Source organism: Astatotilapia calliptera, chromosome 18 (genome assembly GCF_900246225.1).
Source record: "Astatotilapia calliptera chromosome 18, fAstCal1.2, whole genome shotgun sequence".
Lineage (NCBI taxonomy): Eukaryota > Metazoa > Chordata > Actinopteri > Cichliformes > Cichlidae > Astatotilapia > Astatotilapia calliptera.
Window position 1 is genome coordinate 31,194,668 of NC_039319.1, and position 7,050 is coordinate 31,201,717.

Here is a 7,050-nt window from a genome sequence, read left to right on the forward strand (position 1 = left end):
ACAGCTGCCATCACTGTGACATAGGGCCAAGGACCTGGTATGGACCCCCCCATGATTCAGTGACTGAATCATCGTTGTTCTTATGATGGGGTTGATGATTTTCTCTCACGTGTTTTTAAATAATTCTTACTGAACTTTTTTGTCTACACACTGTCAGACTGCACGTGTAAAGGCTTCCACAAAAATCACTCACAATCTTCTGGCAGCGCTCTGTCATTTTGATTATTATTATAATAATCTGGGCAATGAGAAAAATGATGAGTACTGAATTACTAAAAGAAACAGCTGACTACTGAAAACTGGGGCATGCTTGATTTTGAAAGTTGCTTATACGAATATAAGTTACGTCATATCTAAAGTTGAATGACGTTTCATTATGAGGGCGACTCATCCTTAACTGTTGTGCTGAGCACAGCAACTAAATATCTCCAAACATTTGTACTTCTGATGCCCGAGCTGGACTAAGTTTTTGGTTGTTTATTATTTGTTTTTCTTAAATTTATTACAAGAAACAGTCAAATAAAGGTTCCATTTAAAAAAAAGAAATCACTTTTAAGTAATTGTAGAACGACCCTCTTTCATCTTTAATTATTCATTTATTTTTTCTTGTTCAGTGACAGAAATCGAATTCATTTTGGGCTGAACGCAGTGTCTTAAAGTCCCATTCAGTCACTGAGAGAGGATCTGCATCCAGACTCTTCTTCATCACAGAGGATGTTTGTTCACACACAGTCCCGATCAAACGTTTAAACCAAAGTTAACTTTCAAACATTTGTTGCCACCATAAAAAAGTCAAACCCATCTATATCTTGTTCAGGCAATTGATTAGGTTTTTTTCATGATGTTGTTTATGTTTTCATTAATTGAATTCATTTATCCACTTGATGGCTGCTCGTTCTCGTCAGAATGCTGTTTTTTGGTAAACAAACACACACTGAGGTTTTAGTCATTGTACCTCATGTAACACAACTATAACCAGTAACAATCTAACATTAGCATTTAATATTTTAGTGTATCAGAACTGCAACAGTGATGCCACCCTCACAGTACACCAGTATTTAAGTTCAAATGTGAAAGCTGTCCAACCCTTTTTAACTGAATATTGTGGCAGAATAATCCACTCATAAAACCAGTCGGTGTTATAACTCTGATTGGAGCACTCTCCAGCACCCCACCCTGTGACTAACAACACTTGGCACTCTGTCATTTGGCCGATAGGCACAAATAACAGCCAGAGCCTGTTCCAACCTGAAGATGCAGGGAAGCAACTCTTTTGTCCACTGGGGAAAGCCAAGGGGCTGCAGGTATACCTAACCCTGGACAACTGCACAGTGCAAGAGAGTCTAACTGCTCTCCACCAAACTGGAGCTTTGTGTTGAGGTGAGCCAGACTATATCTAGTCAGCATCTTCCAACCTTGTGCACCAGCTCGAGCTCCTTCTGCACCAGGGGACACTACATGTACCATAAGCTAGTTTTGAGAGTGCCAGAACCTCTGCCTCTGACTGCTAAGTCTAGTAAGCACCAAACTACGGCCTCTTCTGTGGGTGGTGGGCCCACAGGAGGACAGAGCTGTGCCACTTTTTTGCACCCGGCCCCGTGGGCTACGGCCGGCCACCAGAAGCTGAGACTCTACCCTCGGCTAAGTTACCCTTTTGTCTGAGTCCTGGTTTTGTGTCCTCATCCTCACCATGACACACCACAAACATACAGTTTGCAAACTCCCCCTGTTTTGCTGCGGTCATTGCTGATATATAAAACAATATATTAATGTAAAGCTGATGTTTAGTCACTCAATACCATTCTTCAGATTTGTCTATTTAAACTGAATTCAACAGATGCCTCATCAAGATAAATCAAAGCAAAAAGATGATAAAGGGACGAGGAACACTGTAAACAGCTGACCAGCCAGTTCTGTTATTCTCCGGGGAATCTCAGACAGTTTGCATGGAGCTGACTGTGAGCTATGGCTGGGTTTGTTCGCTTCCTCCTTGCATGAAGGCATTGGCCCCGAGGCACAGTCGATGCCTTTCCACAGTCCTGTTCTGCTTTCCTCATGTCATAGCCTATCCCCTGGTATCTCTACCGCACTCTTGAGGCAGTGCTTGGAGACAGACCAAACCTTCTTGCAACTGCATCTATGGACGTGCCGTCCTGGTAGAGCCAGACTACCTGTGCACCGTTTCACAGTTAACCTAAACTTTACCTGAAATTAACTGCACTCAGATTCAAACATATCTTTGCTGTTCAAGCATCTCTAGGTGCCTGAATCATCAGGGAAACTTGCCACATTCAGTGTGACTCTAAATTTAGGGTTTAATGTTTTTAATTTTCATTTCTGTTTTTAATGGCTCATTAAAAACCTTTTTGAATAAGTTATTCTTTTTTAATATCAAATTGTTAGGGTTTGTTTTTTGTTGTGGTCTATTTGTTAGTAATAATTAAAAAATTAGGGCACAGTAATTTAGTGTCCTAATTGCTTAGGAGTTGTCACTATAAAGTAAAATCTCACCATTCTCTAATATATACTACTGGTCAAGTTTTAGAACATCCTAATTTTTCCAGTTATTTGTTGCATTTTAAGTCCTATGAATAGCTTGAAATTGTACAAATTTAAGTGGTGAAATGCCAGAGGTTAAAAACAAAGAATAAATAAGGTACATTTCAGAATTAGACAAAAAGCCTTTTTCGGGGAACACAGCGTGGGTTAACAACCTAAAGCTGTTCTGCAGCGATGGAGGCTGAGCAAGCCTTGAAAGCTGGTGCTACTCAATCCTACAGCTGTTTCAACTTCTCTGGATTTTCTGCATTACTTCCAACCCCCTCTGTCTGCATAAAGCAGTGTTGGAACACACTGTGGTACCCTCGTCAGCATCAGTTGAACAGTACTGTACTGCTGAGAGTAGTGTGTTGGTACAAAATCGTGAGATTAACAGTGGAAGAGAGACAGACCAACATAACACTTATAAATGTCGGTCTGTCCTACAGAGAAACTGCAAAGAAAGTCAAAGTGTCAGTGAGTCCAGTTTCCTTCAGCATCCAAAGGCTCACAAACTGTGACAGGAAGACGTCTGCAGACCCAAAGACACGACTGAATCAGAGGACAAGTTTCTGAGAGGTAACAGCTGTGTGATGGCGGCTCACAGGACAGCAGCTTCAAGCAGCTTCATAGTGGTCGTAGTGAGAAAGTCTCAGTTCCAGCTGTGAAGAGAAACGTTGAGCTGCAGGTTTGACAGGACGAGTTGCAGAAAGAAAGCCAGACGTCAGAATAAGACAGAGGTTTGTCTGGGCCATGAAACACCGACACGGGACGACTGAAGACTGGAAGAAGGTATTATGGACCAGAGATGGACAGTAATGCAATCGGATTACTTATTTCATGTAATGAGTGATGTAAGGGATTACTATTGCAAAAAAAAAAGTAATTCGATTACTGTTACTTTCCTGTAGTCACGCTGCGTTACTGCGTTACTAAACCGTGATTTTGTTTGTGAGAGTGTCTCATGACAATGACGTACGAGTGTGCGACGTCCGTGGCAACAGCTGTGTGGAGATCAACAATGGATCATATGGAGTGATGGAGAGAGTACGACCATGCAGCGTTTAAAGTGTGGAAGTAATCACATTACTTTGAGTTTGATTCTGTAAAAAGTGACAAAAACATTAGTGTCCGGTGTTCACTCTGCGTGGGAAGAAAACTTCTTTTTACAGCGAAAAATGAAACTTGAAATCTGAGCGAGCAGCGAGCGCGCTGCCACAGGAACGTGACATTCACCAAGAAACCCCCGGATCCTCCCACTGACATGACCACTGTGGGCAAACCTCCACCCGCCCCACTCCTGATAAACACAGACAATAGATTTAAGAGCTGCTGAGTCTTTGATTTTATTTTATTTTTTTTACTTGCATCTACTTAAAACATGATTTGACTTTATCTGCTGGAATGTGCAGAAAATAGCTTTAAATGTTGAACACAAGTCAGAGAATGTTGCATATGATTAAATTCTTGCTCGATGCAATGTGCTCAAAGTTCAAAGATTAAAACTAATAAAACATTTTTTTAGGAAGAGGCTTTCTGTTGGATTACATCTTATATGATGGATTATGCAGAAAAGTAGAATTGGGCTGAAAGGTCTGTTGCTTTACTACATATTCAGGTTGTGCATCATGTTTTTAAAAGTAACTATTACGTTTGAAAATAAGTAATCAGCAATGTAATGGGATTACTTTTTTGGAGAATAAGTAACTAATTACTTTTTTTAAGTAACTTGAAGAACACTGTTATGGACTGATAAATCAAAATTTGATATCTTCGGGTCATCAGACAGGATCTTTGTACACCGTCGAGTGGGTGAAAGGACGGTTCCATAGTGTGTGGACTGTCAAACACGGAGGAGGAAGTGTGATGGTCTGGAGTCAGCGCTTTCAATATTCACACCATTAGTATCTACTTGATGTGATCTGTAACAAACTATATTATAATTACAATACCGTTTTCTGGCTACTGTAAAAGGCTGAATCCATCTTAGAATACATGGAAAAATTATACACGTCATATGCACAAAGATGAACATTAGATTACTGTCATTTCTAAACCCAGTTACTAGTTTAATAAAAGTATTTTGACTTAAATTATGGAATAAAAGTACAAGATTTTGTTTTACATTAAATTTCATAATAAAACCCAATAACAGCGCATTTCTGCAATATTAGGTTTATGTAAATGTAAAGAACTGTGTTTGACCATATTATTAGTCATTTCATTGTTTCAACTTTATTTACTATATAAAATCTCTTAAAATACACAATATTTTGTGTAAATTTAAAACTAAAACAACCATATTTAAATTATTATGACATGAGGACATTTACTGTAATTTAATTATGGAAACTTTCTTTACTTTGATGTGATGGTACATTTCTGGCACTTGAATATTACTGTTTTTGTTTGTCTGTTTGCTTTTTGGTTTTCTGATGGGGGGGGGGGGGGGGTCTTTGCATTATTGCGTGGTCTTTATTTTACAATATGAAGTTTCTTGAGGTGACCGCTGCTGTGATTTGGCACTACATAAACCTGATTGAAATGAAAAACGCTGCTCGGGTTTGTGTGCGTTCAGTTGTCCACAGCTTACCTGAGGTCCTGACACATCATGCCAGCTGGGTTGAAGTTTAGACTTTGGCTTGATTCTTTTCTCTTTTTAGCCATTTGCTGTAGATTTGCAGGCATGCTTGGGATCATTGTCCTACTGCATGACCCGATTTGGGAAAAGCTTAAGCTGACGGACAGATGGCTGCAGAATTAACTCCAGAATACTTTGATACACAGAGGAGCTCCTTGACAAACTAATACTAATTAAAGGTTCAGGACGAAGCTTTTACACTAATAAGGCTATGGCAGTACAGTGGTGCAGCGGTTAGCATCATCGCCTCACAGGAGAACGGTCCTGGGTTTGAAGCTACTCTGTGTTCTCCCAGTGTCTTATGGATTCTCTCTGAGTGAACACATTTTTTTAAATAAAAGGGACATAAATGGAGGGCTGCCTTGGACATTACAACAATTGTGTAACTTTTCAACATTTAAATGAGATTTAAAGTGCAGCTCAAGTTGCTTTCATTTTTAATGCCCTGAATTTTTCAAATATGACATCTACTAATTGGAAGGTTGTTGGTTTGATCCCTGTTCAGTCCATGCTCCAGTCTGCATGCCTAATATCCTTGGGCATGATACTAAACCCAAGCTGCTGTCCGATGGACCCATCGGGGTGTGAATGTGTGTGAGTTTTAGATAGACAGTAGAACAAACATCCTGTGTAAATGAGGGAAGCAGTCTGAGTGCTCAGGTATAATGAAAAAGCTCTTTAGAAGAACCAGGCCAAATAAATATCATGTCAGGTGAAAGAGGTTAATCACACAGATGCTGTTAGCTGCTGGGAATGTGGTTCACAGGGTTTTTGTGTGTCTATTATTATTGTTTTACTCTTAATGCCACAATTGAAGCTTCTTTTTTAACAGTCCACATTTGGCAAACGAGTCATGTTGAAAGAATATGATGCACTCTCAAACTATTATAACGTGTATGAATGCAACAGTGCAACAATGCTTGCAGTGCAGTGCAGAAAGTGAACATGTGTTCCTGTGTGGGAAAGCACAACACGGCCTTGTTGCAGCTCCCGTTACTGCAGCTGACACTTCTTGAACTGATTTAAGACAGAGCCTGGAAGCTCCCCCCCCCCGACTTACTGCTTACCTCTCACGCTAAAGCTTGCTAACCTTGATGCTTGTTGACACATAGAAATAAAAGCTTTGTTAAGAAATCACAGAAACTTCCATTTAATTTCCGTGTGCAGAGTCAGCACCCCGTGGTACTTGCAGTGCATTTACCTCACAGAAGCCTTCCAGTGTCCCTCCACGCTGCTGGAAGTTAAGTCCAAATATTTCTCCCTCTGTGGCGAGCTCCTCTGTCAGTTCACTCCACTGAACTAAAACCATGCTCCATGTGCACTCACCCCCTGCCTCCCTCTGTATCCTCCAATCTCTCTGTCTCTTTCCTTCTAAATCCCTCCCTCCTTCTCATCGTACTCTTGACCCGCTCGCTTTCTCTTGCTTTTGTTTCAGTTCAGTTCAGTTGTTCCATATTGATATAATAGTTTTTTAAACCATAATGCCATAGCATGAAAATACAATTTAATTAACCCTTTTACACCTAACATAGAACAAATCCACCAGAGTTTCTTTCACATTTTTACATGCTGTTGTGGCATTTTTGGAACATTTCAAGTTTCAAACACTATGCATCAGTACAAGCATTATATCCCAAATTTTAAAAAACTGTATAATATGTATGTATTCAGTCCACATGTAAGTATTAAGTGTCACAATTTTCTAGTTACAGAAATGTCAAACATACATCCCTCAAAAAAGCTGTTATATTAATTTTTATAAACTGCAGCAAAAATGAAAATAGATATTACTGTGCACAATTTGCAAAAAAGGGAAATGTATCTGTCATTTATGCTGACGTGACATAACATATACGATGGTAACGTCAGGT

General features: G+C 39.8%; 1 protein-coding gene across 3 annotated transcripts in view; it reads right to left on the reverse strand.

The window, feature by feature from the left end:
* The window catches only part of LOC113010993 (cadherin-12-like), a 39,730-nt gene extending 33,262 nt beyond the window's left edge, over nt 1–6,468 (reverse strand). For all 3 annotated transcript variants that reach the window (XM_026150345.1, XM_026150344.1, XM_026150346.1), the window contains exon 1: nt 6,381–6,468. The gene's annotated coding sequence lies outside the window, so the exon portion shown is untranslated. The remainder of the gene's footprint in view (nt 1–6,380) is intronic.
* Nucleotides 6,469–7,050: the final 582 nt, after the last annotated feature.